General features: G+C 45.0%; 1 protein-coding gene across 1 annotated transcript in view; it reads right to left on the minus strand.

Moving 5' to 3' along the window:
• Positions 1-18,634, minus strand: part of USF3 (upstream transcription factor family member 3) — a 254,608-nt gene that overhangs the window by 53,155 nt on the left and 182,819 nt on the right. The window lies entirely within an intron of this gene.

The raw sequence follows: 18,634 nt of genomic DNA on the forward strand, positions 1-18,634 counted from the left end.
AGATGGCAAGATACAAGCAGTCAAAATGTTTTTAGACCCTTTAGTTTTCTACAGAGATCAACCAGAGGAGAGGTTGTGGATAGTAATTAATGAAGAGTTGAAGGATTTTATCTGGGGAGGGGAAGATGGCAAGAATCAAGTGGGATAAGCTGATTCTTCCAACAGAACAAGGTGGTTTGTGATTACGTGATTTGAAGGGGTATTTCAGAGCTACACAGTTAAGGCTCCTACACACAGCACAGGCAGAAAACTACAGTTGTGTACACTGACCATAAATGTAGATGTTCGAGTGTACTCACTGTTACAGTCATCACCTGTGGGTTATCCCTGCTGTGGTAGCCCTCGGCCGGCTCGAATACCAGAGTCAATGTTTTTCTGCGTCAGCTGCTGTCGCCTGTGGACTGACATCAGGTCATCAATGCTACAAAGCAAGGCAGCTGACGCCATTACATCAGTTTTTCTTGCCCTAACCATTCAGGAAACCCCAGGAAATATGGCAAAGTGGTCCTGGTGGTTAACCACCCCAAGAAGCTTATGTCTCCCTAATGAAAGAGGATATAAGGGGGAAGGAGGGAGGGAAACCAGGACTGCAACAGTGAATACACTCGAACATCTACATTTATGGTAAGCGTACACAACTGTACTATGTTCTTCGTGTTTCATTGTTGCAGTCATCACCTGTGGGAAGATTCCCAAAGCTGAAGAGAGGGGTGGCAGGATTAGTTAGAGATCTAGGCATGCATAAGGTGGCCCTGGATAACTGCAGAGGCAAACCCTGCCCTAGCCTTGGAGAACTGGGAGCACTACTCAAGCTCCAGCACCTTAGCCCAAAGGTTCCCGGAAATTATAAACTCAAATGCTATGGAACAACTAGTCACCATTCCCACAAGAGGGGACAACATACTAGACCTGATCATTACCAACATGGGGACTTTATGCTCCACACCAGAAGTATATCCCTCATTGGTAAGATCAGACCATAAATTAATTTCACTGGATGTCCACATCCCGACCCCACCCCCAGCCCAGAAAACCACAGTGAAAAACTTCTCAAAAGCGAACTTCTCACTTCTCAAAACCAAAGTGGAATCCTTCAAGGCCCCAGGGCCAGTGGAAACTACGGCCCAAACTGCAGAATCCTATATAAACGCATTCTACGGACATCTCCAGGAATGCATGGATCATGCTATCCCAAACAAAACCAAGACCCAATCATCCAAAGGCAGGCGTCCAGTCTGGTGGACCCCTGCCATAAATAAACTGTACAACAGAAGGAGGAAGCTACTACAGGATAGAGCAAAATCCCTAATAGGGAAGGCAACTCTGATCAGTACTAGCAAAAAATTATGATCCCTCATAAAATCCTCCAAGGCCAGCTTCGAGAGAAAAATTGCACAGGACACCAAAGACAATCATAAGGCTTTTTTCAGTTCTGTTAGGAACCTGGGATGCAACTCCCAGACTTGTTCTGAGTTTATTCTAAATGACAAAAAATACACTGAACCCACAGACATCGTCAATATCCTGGCAGACAGGTTCAGTGCAAACTTCTCCACCCCCTCCCCCCAAAAGAGCAAGTATCTATCCTGGCAGAGGGCTGCCTCCCAAACATCTCTGATACTCAGGTGAAGGCTGCCCTCGCCAAAGCAAAAAACACTGCTTCCATGGGACCAGATGGCGTCCCAGGTTGCGTCCTACATGAACTCCAAGAGGAACTAATCCCTCAAATAAAACAGCTATACAATCTCAGCCCCACTACAGGATATGTGCCCACAGAATGGCGTACAGCAACAGTGGTCCCACTCCACAAAGGTGGAGCCTCTACGGACCCTGGAAACTATCGCCCCATAAGCCTGACTAGCTTAGTCTGCAAGGCTATGGAGAGGATCATCATGGAGCTCATAAACAAAGACATTGAGGACCTACAGACACTAGATCCTACCCAGTTCGGCTTTGTCAAGGGCAGATCCTGCCTTTTGAACCTGGTTGACTTCTTCGAAACAGTCACCAAAGCCATAGATGAAGGGAAGGTAGTCCACACAGCCTATCTGGACCTTGCAAAGGCATTTGACACAATCATCATAGATAAGCTATCCAGCTTAAATATAAACCCCTATGTCACAAGATGGGTCGCAAACTGGCTCAAAGAAAGAACCCACAGAGTGAGAGTTGCTGGAGCCATGTCAGACTCGAAACCGGTCGCAAGTGGCGTCCCACAGGGTTCTGTCCTGGGACCACTCTTGTTCGGTATATACTTTTCCGAGGTACAGGCAAACGTGGGAGGACTATGGCTCACCAAATTTGCAGACGACTGCAAACTGGGCGCCATAATCGACTCTCCAGCTGACACAAACATCTTTCAAAAAGGTCTCACAGAGACAGATATCTGGTGCCAGCGCCATGGTTTAAAGCTAAACGCCAAAAAATGTATAGTCATACCCTTTGGCAAAAACAATGTGCCCACAAATTACCACATAGGCGGAAACCCATTAAGTACAGAGAAAGTTATTAGGGACCTGGGGACCCAAGTTGATAGCAATCTCTCCTTTGAAAACCACATTGCCAAAGTGGTTAGACCTTCTACATAGCCCACCTCATCACGAAGGGTTTTACATCTAGATCAAGAGAGGTAATCGTGCCCCTTTATTCATCCCTCATCAGGCCCATCATAGAATACAATGCCCCTTTTGGGATGTACCTTACCCGACACCTGCAGCAATTAGAGAGACTCCAAAAGTATCTCACCAAGAGGATCAAGGGTCTCAAACAGATGCCATATGCTGCTCGGTTAAAAAAACTCCAGCTCTACTCAGTTGCATACCGCCTACTTCGAGGCGATCTATGCCTGACATACAAAGCTATGTCAAATCCAGAATTAATGGACATGCTCCACCTCAGTAAATCTAAATCCCTTAGAGCCACACGCTTGAGGGACTTGAACCTCAGCACAGAAATAAATAGAACTTGTTGGAGGGACAGGTTCATAACCCAGAGGCTCCCTTCGCTCTGGAATAGAATTCCAGTTCATGTGAGGCAGAGCACCTCACTGAATCTCTTCAAGAAGAATCTCGATAGGTGGATGGGGGATCGTAGGTTTGTCCCAGGGATTACTCCCATGTCACTATTAGACAGAGGCACAGTAAACTAAACCTTAAAAAGGACACAGTATACTCAAATCAAGGGGTGGCGTAAGCCATACAGAATCGGGCTAGGCTTATAATTGCCCCAGGGCAGATAGCCTAGTATGAACCTATGAACCTATGAAGAAGAGAGGAAGTTGGTAATGCTTTGTAAAGGTATGGACTGAGGTCCAGGTGGCAGCTTCCAAGATGTCCCTGGTGGGAACTCCTCTGAGGAATGCTGTGGAAGTGGAGGTTGCTCTAGTGGAATGGGTACAAATAGACTAGAGGTTTCCCATGAAATCTGTAGCAGAAATGGATATAGTGTGATATCCATTTAGGTTCATAGGTTGGTACTAGGCTATTGGCCCTAGGGCCTATACAAGCCTAGCCATAACAATTCCCTGGCTATTTCTTCCCACAGTATTTACTTTTTTAGTAGATAGTAGATTTAGAGATAGTCTGCTTGGAAATGGGATTCCCCTCTGCCCCTAGGGCAAAACTGACAAGAAGTTGGTCCGTTTTTCTGAAGGGTTTAGTACAGTTCAGGTAGTATCTGAGCTGCCTGCGCACATCCGTGGAGTATAGAATGCTTCCCCCCTGTTTTGAGGGTTAGGGAAAAAGGTAGGCAGATGAATGGCCTGGTTGAGGGTCATATTAGATATCACCTTGGGCATAAAGGAGGGGTTAGTCCTAAGGGAAACCCTGTCTGCATGGAAAATGATGAAAGGCTCAATGGCCATCAGTGCCTGAAGTTCAGAAACCCTTCTGGCTGAGGTGATAGCTAGCAAAAAAGCAGTCTTCCAGGAGAGGAATTTCAGTTCTGCTGAAGGAGCAGGTTTGAAGCGTGGTAAGGATAGTTTTTCCAGAACATAATTAAGACGCCAGGCTGGCGGGGGAGGCCTTCTGGGAGGTCTGATATTAGAAGCCCCTATGAGAAATTGCTTAATCAAAGTGTGAGAGAACAGTGGCTGGTCTGTATTAAACTGAGCTGAAATGGCTGAAGCATGAATTTTAACAGAAGAGAAGGAGAGGCCACTATTAAGTAATTCCGCTAGATAGTCCAGGATGAGGGGGACAGAAGGTGGTGAGGAACTGGCCCCTCTGGACTGGCACCAGGAGCAGAATCTTTTCCATTTCCCTGCATAAGACCTTCTGGTGCTGGGCCTTCTGGATTCCTGTGATAATGTCTAGGACCTGTTTGCTTAGCAGAAGCCCCTTGCTTACCTTGGGGGTATCAGCCATGCTGATAGCTTGAGAGTCTGCAAATCTGGGTGCAGCATCCCCCCCCCCCCCCGCTTGAGTCAAGAGGTTTGGGATCTGGGGAAGCTGCCTGGGAGGATGTGATGTCAGGCTGTGCAGCAAGGGGTACCAATGTTGTATGGGCTAATCTGGAGCAATGAGGATGGCCTTGGGCCCATCCTTCCTTATCTTGAAGAGTACCTTGGGAATAAGAGGCAGAGGGGGGAAAGCGTACACAAAGAGGTAGTTCCAAGGGAAGGTCAAGGCATCCACCTTCCATGCCAGGTGGTAATATTCCCTGGTGTAAAACATATCTGGCTGATGGTTGAGGTACGAAGCAAAGAGATCCACCTCTGGATTTCCCCACACTTGAATGACTTGCTCAAAGATCTTTTTGTGGAGTTGCCATTCGTGGAGGTCCATTAAGTGCCTGCTTAAGTGGTCTGCCAGGGTGTTGTCGATCCCTGGTACGTATTGGGCTATTAGGTGTAATCCCATGGAGGAGGCAGTCAGCTAGAGGTTCATGGCTAACCTGCACAGAGGGTGAGATTGTGTCCCTCCCTGTTTGTTGATGTACCACATTACTGTGGTGTTGTCTGTTTTGATAAGGAGAAAGTACAGTTGTGTGCACTTACCATAAATGTAGATGTTCGAGTGTATTCACTATTGCAGTCATTACATTTGGGTAATCTGCTGGCAGGTTGCCCTCATTCGGCCTGATTAACAAAGTCTTGGGTCCTGCATCAATTGCTGTCCCTTCTTCCATGACGTCAGGTCATCAGGGGTATAAAACATGCAGCCAACACCATTTACATCAGTTTTTCTTGCCCCAGATGTCAGGTGCCCCCCAAATGGGGAGCAAAAAAAAAAAAAAAAAAAAAAAAAAAATATATATATATATATATATATATATATATATATATATATAAATTTAGAACACAAAAAATATACCTCCAAACAAAGCATATACATCAAAAAAGGCTTGTAAACATAGTAACAGAAAGTAGAGGTATAGTAAGACAAAAACAGGGGGCTGGGTAACCAGGACTGCAACAGTGAATACACTCGAACATCTACATTTATGGTAAGTGTACACAACTGTACTATGTTCTTTGTGTTTCACTGTTGCAGTCATTACATTTGGGTAGATTCCCAAATCTATGGTTGGGAGGATGGATTTATACAGAATTAGGAGCAGCTATAAGGCCCTGCAGGACAGCAGTGGCAAAGCCCGCTCTGGATTTAGAGAATAGAGGAAAATGGTAATGTTTGGTGAATGTATGAAATGAGCTCCAGGTAGCAGCTTCTAGAATGTCTCTGGCAGGAACCCCTCTGAGAAAGGCTGCAGAAGTAGATGCAGCCCTGGTAAATTGAGATCTGATCCCCTTGGGGATAGGTTTACCATGGTGGACATAGCAGAAATTAATACAATGGCTTATCCATTTAGAAATAGTCTGCTTTGAAATAGGTTTTCCCTCTGCCCCTGCAGCAAATGCCACCAATAGTTGCTCAGATTTTCTTAGAGGTTTTGTCCTGTTTAAGTAGAATCTAAGTTGTCTGTGTACATCCAATGAATGCAGAATCCGCTCACCCTTGTTCTGTGGATTGGGAAAGAAAGTTGGCAGATGAATGGTCTGATTAAGAGCCACACTGGATACCACCTTAGGCATGAAAGATGGATTGGTTCTGAGAGCCACCCTGTCCGGATGAAAAATAATGAAAGGCTCCACTGCCATAAGAGCCTGTAATTCTGAAATCCTTCTAGCTGAAGTGACTGCTAAAAGGAAAGCTGTTTTCCAGGAGAGAAATTTTAAATCTGCAGTAGCAGCTGACTCAAAACGCGGTCCCATGCAGGAGTTGGTGCTCTCCTGGGAGGTCTTAAAGTTTTGGCCCCTCTGAGGTACTGCTTTAGCAGAGGATGAGAAAAGAGGGGAGGCTCTGTGTTGTAATGAGCTGAAATGGCAGAGGCATGGATTTTTATAGAAGAAAAAGATAGGCCGTTTTGAAGCATCTCAGTTAAATATTGCCAAATCTGAGGAATATTGGGCATTGCTGTGCTTATTCCTTGTGCTTGGTTCCAGGCACAGAATCTTTTCCATTTGTCAGCATAAGATTGTCTAGTACTAGGCCTTCTAGCCTCCAAAATGACATCCATCACAGGTTTGCTGAGAGATGTAACTGGTGAAATTAGTTGATTAGCCATGCTGTAAGATTCAGAGTTTGGAGCTGAGTGTGCAGAATTTGATAGTTCCGCTGAGACAGTAGGTAAGGTGTTAGAGGCAGGTACCATGGAGGAAGATGTGACATATTGCGTAGGAGCGGGTACCAGTGTTGGCGAGGCCAGTCTGGAGCAATCAGTATCATTTTTGTTTTTCCTGTCTGACTTTTAGTAAGACCTTGGAGAGCAGAGGCAGAGGAGGAAAGGCATAGACTGACAGGTTTTTCCAGCTGAAGGACAGAGCATCTACTTTCCAAGCTTTTTTGTGATGAATTCTTGTGCAGATTTTGTCCAACTGATAGTTTTGGGTTGAGGCAAAAAAATCTATGTTTGGGTATCCCATTTGTGTGTTAACCTGCTGAAGATTTGTGGATCCAGTTTCCATTTGTGCGGGTTCATAAGATTTCTGCTTAGGTTGTCTGCCAGAGTATTTTGCTTTCCTGGCAGGAATTGTGCTTGAAGATGTATTTGGTAAGTCAAGGCTGTGTTCCACAAGGCCGTGGCTAGTCTGCAAAGGGGGTAGGAATGTGTACCCTCCTGCTTGTTTATGTACCACATAACAGTGGTGTTGTCCGTCCTTATCAGTAGTTGCCCTGGATTAAGTAAGTCCTTGAAGACTGTCAGAGCATTCTGAACAGCTAGCATTTCTTTCTGGTTGATAGGCAGATGCATTTGGTTTGGGCTCCATTTGCCCTGAATGCATCTCCCTGTCAGGTGGGCCCCCCAAGCATAGTCTGATGCATCTGTAGTTAAGGTTTGTGTGGCAGGGGGTAGAGTGAATGACAGTCCCTTGTTTTGGTGACATGTCTCTGCCCACCAAAGAAACTCCTGTTGCAGGCAGGGAATGAGAGGAATCATTGTTTCCAGGCTGTGACAATGTTGACCCCATAAACTTTTTAGGTACCACTGACGTTTCCTCATATGCAGTCTCGCATATGGAATCAGTAGAATGCAGGATGCCATGAATCCCAAAGCCTGCAGAATTTGTCTTGCAGATAACTGGGTTTTTGTTGCCATTTGTTTGAAGTATGTTGTCAGTTGCCTTTGTTTGACTGGCATGAGGTAAGTCATCTAGGCAGTTGTATTCAAGCTTGCACCCAGGAATGTAATTATTTGAGAGGGTACCAGTTGTGATTTCTTTTCATTTATGGTGTACCCTAGGCATGCTAGAAGCCTTTTTACAAACACCAGATGTTGAAGAAGAGTGTCCTTGTCCTCTGCTTGAATGAGACAATCATCCAGATAAGGATACATTTGGATTTTTCTTGTCTGCAGAATGCAATTACTGGTGCCAGGCACTCTGTAAAGACCCTGGGCACAATAGATAAGCCAAAGGGCAGTGCAGAGAATTGGTATTGCAAAAAACCTGCTTTGAAGCGGAGGCATCTTCTGCATGATTCCCTTACTGAGATATGCAGGTATGCCTCTTTTAAGTCCAAAGTGACTAACCAAGCATTCTTGCCTAGCATAGGCAGTAGCTGCTGCAAAGTCAGCATTTTGAATTTTGGAATGTCCAGGAACGTATTCAGAATCGATAAGTCCAGTATTGGACGCCAAGAATTGTCTTTTCTGGGTACCAGGAAAAGTCTTGAATAAAATCCTTGTCCTTTTTCCTTTTCTGGTACCAGTTGAATAGCCCCCATACCCATGAGGGATACAACTTGCTTCTGGTTTTGTGGCAGATCCGGCCATCCGTTTGGAATTGGCAAAGTATGGAAATTAAATCTGTACCCCTAGGATACTATGTTTAATACCAAATTGTCCTGGGTAATTAACTACCAATTTGGAGCATGAAGTGATGGTTTTCCCCCCAAGGGGGCTGCCAAAAGATAAGTGCTTGGAGATGGTAGAGGAAAGTCATTGAGACTGCTTACTGCAGGGTTGTCCGTTGTTTCCTCCAGATTAGGAGGTGGAGGCACCCCACTGCTTTGACCTGTAGGAACTCTGTGTTTGATATCTGGAGCCATTTGAGCGCCTGTGTTTGCCCTGAGTGGCTCTGTTGGACACAGGAAAGGACCAATTTTTATTAGGCCAGTGCCTACTGAACCTGGGTGGCTGTACTTGTAGGAAATCTTTTACAGTTTGCATAGATTTAGCTTTGTCTTCCATTTTCTTTAAAACCTCTTCTGCCTTATTACCAGAGTATCATGGTGCAAAGGGGCATCCAGCAATTTAGCTTTAACATGATCAGGCAAATTTTGCACCTTGAGCCAGGCATACCTTCTAATCACAGATCCAGTAACGGCGGCCCTACAAGAGGCCTCCAAGGAATCAAAACCACATTGCAAAGTATGCTTTCCAACCTGTTCTGCTGAATGCGATAAATCCTGTAACTCTATTTTCCACACAATCAGAAATCAACATAATTTTCTGTTTAAGTAAACCCATAACATGCTGTTGATATTTAAGCATATGAAACTGGCAGTTTAAAGCCCTGATTGCCAAGGTTGCAGACATGTAAACCTTCTTACCCCATCTATCCAGCTCCCTGGAATCTCTATCAGAAGGGGTAGGATTTTTGGCTGTAGAAGCCTTAACCCCCTTGGGATCCTGAGAAATAGTCTCAGGAACAACAGCAGGATTTTTGAAAAGAAATTTGTGTGAGTCAGGAACCTTGTGATATCTGTTTGGCTTACTAGGAGCCGGTGGCAGGGAATCAGGGGCCAAGCTTGATTCCGAGAACACATCATCAACAATGTCTAATACAGGAGGTATTGCCAAAGGCCTATGCTAAGGAAGAAGAAGGAAGCCCCTAAGCCTCTTTTTTAATTCAGAGAAGTCCTGACTCTCCCACTGAAAATGTTCCCTTAAAGTATGCAAAGTCTCTCCAAAAGAGTAATCCTCAGGAAAAGATGCAGACGGAATGGATTCCTCTGCATCAGAATCCTCATAGGGTGGAACAGAAAATTCCTGATCAGAAAAGGAATCAGAAGAAATGGAAACCTGATCTGAAGATTCATAATCAATGCCTTGCCTAGGCCTCTTAGCAGGGGGGGTTGGGAACCCCTGATCAAGGTAATTACATCTTCAGCCATTTTGATCATCTGTTTTTTAGGCATAGGGACCTGAGCACGTGGCTCAAGCATCAGTTTTTTAGACATAGAAGTTGTTTTTGATCTTGTTTTTGTTGTTGGCGTCGGTTTAATATACAAATCTTTAGGCCTGAAAACACCCTCAGAAGCTGGTGCCTGCTCAGCGGCTCTGGACCCATCTAAAGTAGAGACATCCACGGGTTCAATACTTAAGTGTCTCGCGGCATACCGGACTCCGAATGGGTCTCAGTAGAGGCCTGCGAATCAAACGTAGTGGGTATCAGGGGCTGCAAAAGCACCTCACTGAGTACCGGCGAACCGGCGACTGGCTTAGGAGAAGCTTCGTCTTCGGTTTTGGACCTCGATGGTCTGTCTCTGTCTTTTTCTTTGCATTTTTTAGGTATTCAGGTAGGCGGATTGCTAACCGATGACATTTCTGGATAGTTAAATCTTGAGCCAAAATATTTAGAAGCAAAAATATACAGACGTTTAATAGCGTGTTGATTAAATTTAACACAAAACTGACAGCAAGGCACGTTGTGGTAAGGGCCTAGGCAAGGAGTACAGTACAAATGAAAATCCTTATGAGGTATTTGCTTCCCACAAGTAATACAATTATTAACTTTTACTGACATCGGTAAGGAGCAAGAAATGTTTCCCCAACGGGGTACTTAGCTTTTAGTTGAAGGCTTCGGTTCTGAAACTTGAAAACGAAAATTTCAGGAGTCGGCAGACCGGCACTTGCGAACTGCTTCTGCTTCGGGCACCGCGCGCCAAGAAAGACTGGTGTAAATGGCGTCGGCTGCATGTTTTATACCCCTGACGACCTGACGTCATGGAAGTAGGGGACAGCAACTAATGCAGGACCCAAGACTTGGTTAATCAGGCCGACTGGGTAATCTGCTGGCAGGTTGCCCTCAATCGGCCTGATTAACAAAGTCTTGGGTCCTGCGTCAGTTGCTGTCCCTTCTTCTATGACGTCAGGTCGTCAGGTGTATAAAACATGCAGCTGACGCCATTACATCAGTTTTTCTTGCCCCAGATGTCAGGTGCCCCCCCGAATGGGGAGCAAATAAAATTAAAAACACGAAAATATACCTCCAACCAAAAGAAAATACACCAAAAAGGCTTTTAAGCATAGTAAAAGAAAACAGAGATATAGTAAGAGAAAAACAGGGGCTGGAGGGAGGGTAACCAGGACTGCAACAGTGAATAAACTCGAACATCTACATTTATGGTAAGTGTACAAAACTGCACTATGTTCTTCATGTTTCACTGTTGCAGTCATTACATTTGGGTAGATTCCCAAAGCTATGGTTGGGAGGATGGATTTATATAGCATTAGGGACAGTTATAAGGCCCTGCAAGACAGCAGTGGCAAAGCCAGCTCTGGATTTAGAGAAAATTGGTAAATGATAATGCTTGGTGAAAGTATGCACTGAACTCCAGGTAGAAGCTTCTAGAATATCCCTGGTAGGAACACTTCTGAGAAAGGTTGCAGAAGTAGATGCAGCCCTGGCGGAATGAGATCTAATCCCCTGGGGGATAGGATTTCCATGGTGCTTATAGCAGAAATGAATGCAATGGCTTATCCATTTAGAAATGGTTTGTTTAGAAATAGCTTTCCCCTCTGTTCCAGCAGCAAATGCCACTAGCAATTATTCAGATTTTCTTCGAAATTTAGTTCTGTCCAAGTAGAATCTAAGTTATCTGTGCACGTTCAAGGAATGCAGAATCCCTTCCCCTTTGCTCTGTGGATTGGGGTAGAAGGTTGGCAAATGAATGGATTGGTGAAGAGCCACACTGGAAACCACCTTGGGCATGAAGGATGGATTGGTCTTCAGAGATACCCTGTCCACATGAAAGATGATGAAAGGCTCCACTGCCATAAGGGCCTGTAATTCAGATATCCTTCTAGCTGAAGTGACTGCTAAAAGGAAGGCTGTTTTCCAAGAAAGAAGTCTGCAGTAGCAGCTGGCTTGAAAGGAGGTAAAGTGAGCTTTTCCAAATAAAGTTAAGGTCCCAGGCAGGGGTAGGAGCTCTCCTGGGTGGTCTCAAGTTCTTTGCCCCTCTGAGATACTGCTTGAGCAGGGGATGAGAAAAGAGGGGTGGTTCTGTGTTATAGTGAGCTGAAATAGCTGAAGCGTGGATTTTAATAGAGGAAAAAGACAGGTCCTTGTGAAGCATCTCAGTTAAGTATTGTAAAATCTGAGGTAAATTAGGCGCTGCTGTGCTCATCCCTAAAGACTGGTTCCAGGCACAGAATCTTTTCCATTTGTCAGCATAAGAGTTTCTAGTACTAGGTCTTCTCGCCTCCAAGATGACATCTATCACAGGTTTGCTGAGGGATGCTAAGGGTGAATTTAAGTGATCAGCCAAACTGCAAGGTTCAATGTTGGGAGCTGAGGGTGCAGAATTTGGTTCTCCTGCAGAGACAGCAAAGAAGGTGTCCGAGGCAGGTGCCATGGAGATATTTGTGACACAATGCGCAGGAGTGGGTACCAGTGTTGGCGAGGCCAGTCTGAAGCAATTAAAATCATTTTTGGTTTGTTCCGTTTAACTTTTAGCAGAACTTTGGAGAGCAGAGGCAGAGGAGGAAAGGTGTAGACTGATAGGTGTTTTTCCTACTGAAGGACAGAGCATCCACTTTCAGGCTTTTTTGTGAGGAGTCCTTGTGCTAAATTTGTCCAACTGGTAGTTCTGGGGGGAGGCAAATAGATCTATGTCTGGGCTCCCCCATTTGCTTGTCAACATGTTGAAAATCCGTGGTTCCAGTTTCCACTTGTGTAGGTGCATGAGATTTCTGCTTAGTCTGTCTGGCAGTGTATTCAGTTTTCCTGGCAAGAATTGAGCTTGTAGTTGCACTTGGTAGCTCAAGGCCGTGTTCCACAATGCCATGGCTAGTCTGCCGAGGGGGTAGGAATGTGTACCCCCCTGCTTGTTTATGTACCACATAACCGTGGTGTTGTCCGTCTTTACCATTAGTTGTCCTGGATGAATGTAGCCCTTGAAGGCTGTCAGTGCATTCTGTACAACTAGCATCTCTTTCTGCGCTACCCCAAAACAAAACACGTGCAACACATAGCTCACAAAGCCAGTGTGCCGAACAGTCACAGCCCTTAAGGCTAAACAACACACCTGATACACTTGTAATAGGTGACTCTATCGTCAGGCACACTGACGTCCCGCTCACCAGACTGAACAAGGAGAAGGTCACGGTGAGCTGCCTGTCAGGCGCTAGGATCCGCCACATAACACATGCACTCAGGTCACTCCAAGGCAAGTACAAATATGACTCGGTCATTGTCCATGCTGGTGTGAATGACCTGAGATGTACCTCCCTGGACTACATGAAAAGAGACATAGAGGAGCTCTCTGAGCATGTAGTCCAGGCCGGTATGACCCTGACCTTGAGTAGCATCTTACCCTCACCAAGAATGATACCACAATATGAAGACAAGATGATCAATTTCAACAATTGGCTTAAGTATTGGTGTCATTCAAAGGGGATCCAATGCCTGTCAGCCTGGGATGACATGCTCGACAAGCCACGATGCTTCGCTAGGGACGGCTTGCACCTGTCACCCTTGGGCTTTCAGATATTGGCAAAGGCTCTTGCTTCCCCCATAGTGCCTTTTTTAGGCAAGGCTCAAAAGACAAACCCACCTCCATAGGTATCACAAGGGATAAGAAACTAAGAGTAATGCTACTCAACGCCAGACGTCTAAACCTCAAGATGCACGCACTCGAAACTCTCCTTAGCATGGAGAACATTGATATCTGTGCTGTAACAGAAACCTGGTTCAAGGCTCCCGAGAGCACCCCAGCACTACCAGGTTATACCTCATACCATGCTTTTCGGCCCCAAAACTTGGACCGAACCCCAAAAGGAGGGGGAGTATCAATATTTGTCAAAGATACCCACACCTCCAGGTTGGTGGCACAGCACGAAGCATCAGAGACTATCCATGTGCAACTAACAGTGGGTAAAACTGCCTTCCAGTTTATAGCCTGCTACAGACCACCCTCCCAAACCCAGGAACCCCACTCAGCCTACCTGAGAACACTGGAAAATATGAAGGTCTCTCCAAACACCATTATATTGGGCGACTTCAACTACCCAAACATAGACTGGGAGCATTACTCTAGCTCCAACACCCTAGCCCAAAGGTTCCTAAAATTTATAAACTCAAATGCTATGGAACAACTTGTTACCACTCCCACAAGAGGGGAAAACATACTGGACCTGATCATCACCAACATGGGGACTCTATGCTCCAGACCAGAAGTGTATCCCTCACTGGTAAGATAAGACCATAAACTAATCTCACTGGATATTCACATCCCGACCCCACCCCCTGCCCAGAAAACCACAGTGAAAAACTTCTCTAAAGCAAATTTCACACTCCTCAAAACTGAGGTGGAATCCTTCAAAGCCCCCGAGCCTGTGGAAAATACGGCCCAGACCACAGAATCCTTTATAAACGCATTCTATGAACACCTTCAGGAATACATGAATCATGCAATCCCAAATAAAACCAAGACCCAATCCTGCAAAGGCAAACTTCCTGTCTGGTGGACCCCAGACATAAACAAACTATACAATAGAAGGAGGAAGCTACTACATGATAGAGCAAAATCCCAAAAAGGGAAGGCATCTCTGATCAGTATTAGCAAAAAACTACGGGCACTCATAAAATCGTCTAAGGCCAGCTTCGAGAGAAAAATTGCACAGGACACTAAGGATAATCACAAGGCTTTCTTTAGTTATATTCTGAACCTGGGTGGGAATTCCCAGATATGCTCAGAATTAGTCCAAAATGACAAAAAATACATCGAACCCACAGACATTGCCAACATCCTAGCTGACAGGTTCAGCGCAAACTCCCCCACCCCACCAATAGGGCAAATATCCATGCCAGCAGAGTGCTGCCCCCCTGACATCTCACATGCTCAGGTAAGAGCCACCCTCTCCAAAGCAAAAAACACAGCATCAAAGCCTGCCTGAACTTAGAGTAGAGAGGCAAATGGTAATGCTTTGTAAAGGTGTGAACAGAACTCCAAGTAGCAGCCCCTAGAATGTCTTTGGTTGGTACTCCTCTGAGAAAGGCTGCCGAAGTAGCTGCAGCTCTGGTGGAATGAGACCTAATGCCCTTGGGCACAGGTTTACCATGGTGTAAGTAGCAGAAATGGATGCAGTGGCTTATCCACTTTGAAATTGTCTGCTTTGAGATAGTCTTTCCTTCTGATCCTGCAGCATATGACACTAGTAATTGCTCAGTCTTTCTTAGAGCTTTTGTCCTGCTCAAGTAGAATCGTAGCTGTCTGTGTACATCCAAGGAATGCAGAATTCTATCCCCTTTGTTCTGCGGATTTGGATAAAAAGTTGGCAGATGAATTGTTTGGTTAAGAGCCACACTGGAAACTACTTTAGGCATAAAAGTAGGATTTGTCCTCAGAGACACCCTGTCTGGGTAAAATATGATAAAAGTTTCTACAGCCATGAGGGCCTGTAGCTCTGAAACTCTTCTTGCTGAAGTAATTGCTAGTAACAGAGCTGCCTTCCATGATAAGAACTTTATATCAACCGTAGCAGCTGGTTCAAATGGAGGCAGGGTGAGCTTTTCCAACGCATAATTGAGGTCCCATGCAGGTAATGGTGATCTCCTAGGAGGCCTTAGATTTTTGGCTCCCCTAAGATACTGCTTTAGTAAAGGATGAGAAAAGATTGGTATTGTAATGAGCTGAAATGGCAGAGGCATGGATTTTGATTGATGAGAAAGACAGGCCTTTGTCATGCATCTCAGTTAAGTATTGTAATATCTGAGGAATATGTCGTTCTGCTGTATCCACTCCTTGTGCTTGATTCCAAGCACAGAATCTCTTCCATTTGTCAGCATAAGATTTTCTAGTACTAGGTCTGCTGGCTTCCAAAATGACATCTATCACAGCTTTACTGAGGGGTGTCGTTCGTATGATTACATGATTAGCCATGCTGCCAGGTTCAGAGTCTGTAGTTGATCGTGCAGGATCTGATTGTTTTGCTGGGACAGTAGTTGTGGTCTTTGAGGCAAGGTCCAAGCTGGGTATTGAGACAAGTTCCTTAGGATTGGGTACCAGGATTGGCGGGGCCAGTCCGGGGCAATTAATATCATCTTTGGCTTCTCTTGTCTGACTTTTAGAAGGACCGTGTGTAGAAGAGGCAGAGGAAGGAAGGGCGTAAACTGACAGGTTTTTCCAACTTAAGGATAAAGCGTCCACTTTCCATGCTTGTCTGTGATAAGTCCTTGTGCAGAATCTTTTCAATTGATAATGTTGAGGAGAGGCAAATAGATCTATGTCTGGGCTCCCCCATTTCTCTGTTATGCTGAATACGTGTGGATTTATTTTCCACTCATGAGGATCCATAAGGTTTCTGCTTCAATCGTCTGCCAGAGTGTTCTGTTTTCCTGGCAGGAATTGAGCTTGAAGATTTATTTGGTAGGTCAAAGCTGTGTCCCACAGTGCCATGTCTAATCTGCAAAGGGGGTACGAGTGTGTGCCCCTTTGCTTGTTTATACACCACATGACCGTGGTGTTGTCCATCTTTATTAGTAGTTGTCCTGGATGAAGTAAGTCCTTGAAGGCTGTTAGGGCATTTTGAACAGCTAGCATCTCTTTCTGGTTGATATGTAGATGCATTTGATTTGGTGCCCATATGCCCTGAATGCATCTTCCTGTCATGTGGGCATCCCAGGCATAATCTGGTGCATCTGTTGTTAAGATTTGGCTGGCAGGGGTAGAGTAAAGGGCCGTCCCATGTTTTGGTGACAGGCCTTTGGCCACCACAGAAACTCCTGTTGCAGGCAGGGGATGAGAGGAATCATTGTTTCCAGGCTGTGTGAAAATTGACTCCATAAACTCTTTAGGTACCATTGAAGTTTCCTCATATGCAGTCTTGCACATGGAATTAGTAGGATGCAGGATGCCATGAAGCCCAGAGCCTGCAGAATTTGTCTTGCAGGAGACTGGATTTTTGTTGCCATCAGTTTGAAGTAATTAGTCAATTGTCTTTGTTTGTCTGGCGTGAGGTAAGCCATCTGGGCAGTTGTATGCAAGCTTGCACCCAGGAATGTTATCTTTTGAGAGGGTACCAGTTGTGATTTCTTTTCGTTTATTGTGTACCCTAGGCATGCTAGAAGCCTTTTCAGAAATGCCAGGTGTCGCAGAAGAGTGTCCTTGTTCTCTGCTTGAATGAGACAGTCATCCAAGTAAGGATATATTTGAATACTTCTTTGTCTGCAAAATGCAATTACTGGTGCCAGGCACTTTGTAAAGACCCTGGGTGCAGTACATAAGCCAAAGGGCAGTGCAGAGAATTGGTAATGCATTAAGCCAGCCTTGAATCTGAGGTATCTTCTGTACGACTGTCTTATTGGGACATGCAGGTATGCCTCTTCTAAGTCTAAAGTCACTAGCCAAGCATTCTTACCCAGCATGCAAACTGAGCATTTTGAATTCTGGAATGTCCAGGTATGTGTTCAAAATCGATAAATCCAGTATTGGCCGCCAGGCCTTGTTCTTTCTGGGTATCAAGAACAATCTTGAGTAAAGCCCTTGTCCTTTTTCCTGTTTTGGTACTGTCTGAATGGCCCCCATATCCATGAGGGACGTAACCTATTTCTGTGCCTCTGCCCATTGGTTTTTTGGCAGGTCTGGCCAACCATTTGTCATTGGCAGAGTGTGGAAATGGAATCTGTATCCCAGTGAAATGATGTTCAGTACCCACTTGTCCTGGGTTATTAACTGCCAATTTTGAGCAAAAAGTGCTAATTTTCCCCCTATGGGTGCTGCCAAAAGATAAGTGCTTGGTGTAGGCAGTGGGAAGTCATTAGGATTGCTTTCTGTAGATTTGCGCTTTATCTCCTCCAGATTTGGAGGTGGATGTGCCCCATTGCTTTGACCTGCATGAGTCTTGAGCCTGGTACCTGGAACCCTTAGGGCATCTGGATTTGCCCCTTTGAGCTCTGTCTGACACAGGAAAGGACCATTTTTTTGTAGGCCAGTGTCTACTGAATCTAGGTGGCTGCACTTGTAAGAATTTGCATTCTGGGATTGCTTTGTCTTCCATTTTTTTTAAAACCTCATCTGCCTTAATACCAAATAGAGAATCATGCTGTAAAGGTGCATCTAGCAATTTAGCTTTAACATGATCAGGCAATTTTTTTTCCTTTAACCAGGCATGCCTCCTAATCACAGATCCAGTAACTGCAGCCCTGCAGGAGGCCTCTAAAGAATCAAAACCACATTGCAAAGTATGCTTTCCAACTTGTTTAGCTGTATGCAATAGTTCCTGCAATTCCTTATTTTCTGCACATTCTGAAATCACCATCATTTTCTGTTTCAGCAATCCCATAACATGTTGTTGGTACTTAAGCATATGAAATTGACAGTTTAAGGCCCTGATTGCCAAGGTTGCAGATGTATAAACCTTTTTTCCCCCCATCTGTCCAGTGCCCTAGAATCTCTGTCAGACGGGGTAGGTTTTTTTGCTGTTGAGGCCTTAACTCCCTTTGGACCCTGTGAAATAGTTTCAGGATCAGCAGCAGGGTTTCTCTATAAAAATTTATGAGAGTCAGGGACCCTGTAATACCTGTCAGGCTTACTGGGAGCCGGAGGTAAAGAGTCAGGGGTCAGGCTTGACTCCGAAATAAAATTCATCCACAATATCTAACACAGGGGGAATGGCTAAAGGCTTGTGCTGAGGGAGAAGGAGGAATTCCCTGCGCCTCTTTTTTCATTCTGAGAAGTCTTAACTCTCCCAGTGAAAATGCTCCCTCAAAGTATGCAAGGTTTTTCCAAATGAATAATCCTCAGGAGGAGATGCAGATGGAATAGACTCCTCAGCATCAGAATCCTCATAGGGAGGTAAAGATAATTCCTGATCAGAAGAAATAGAAACCTGATCTGAAGATTCATTGTCAGTGTCTTGCCTACGCCTCTTACCTGGAGGGGGATGGGTACCCCTGATCAAGGTAATAAGA

Source organism: Protopterus annectens, chromosome 5.part1, assembly GCF_019279795.1.
Source record: "Protopterus annectens isolate FY-2018-M chromosome 5.part1, PAN1.0, whole genome shotgun sequence".
NCBI classification, from domain to species: domain Eukaryota; kingdom Metazoa; phylum Chordata; order Ceratodontiformes; family Protopteridae; genus Protopterus; species Protopterus annectens.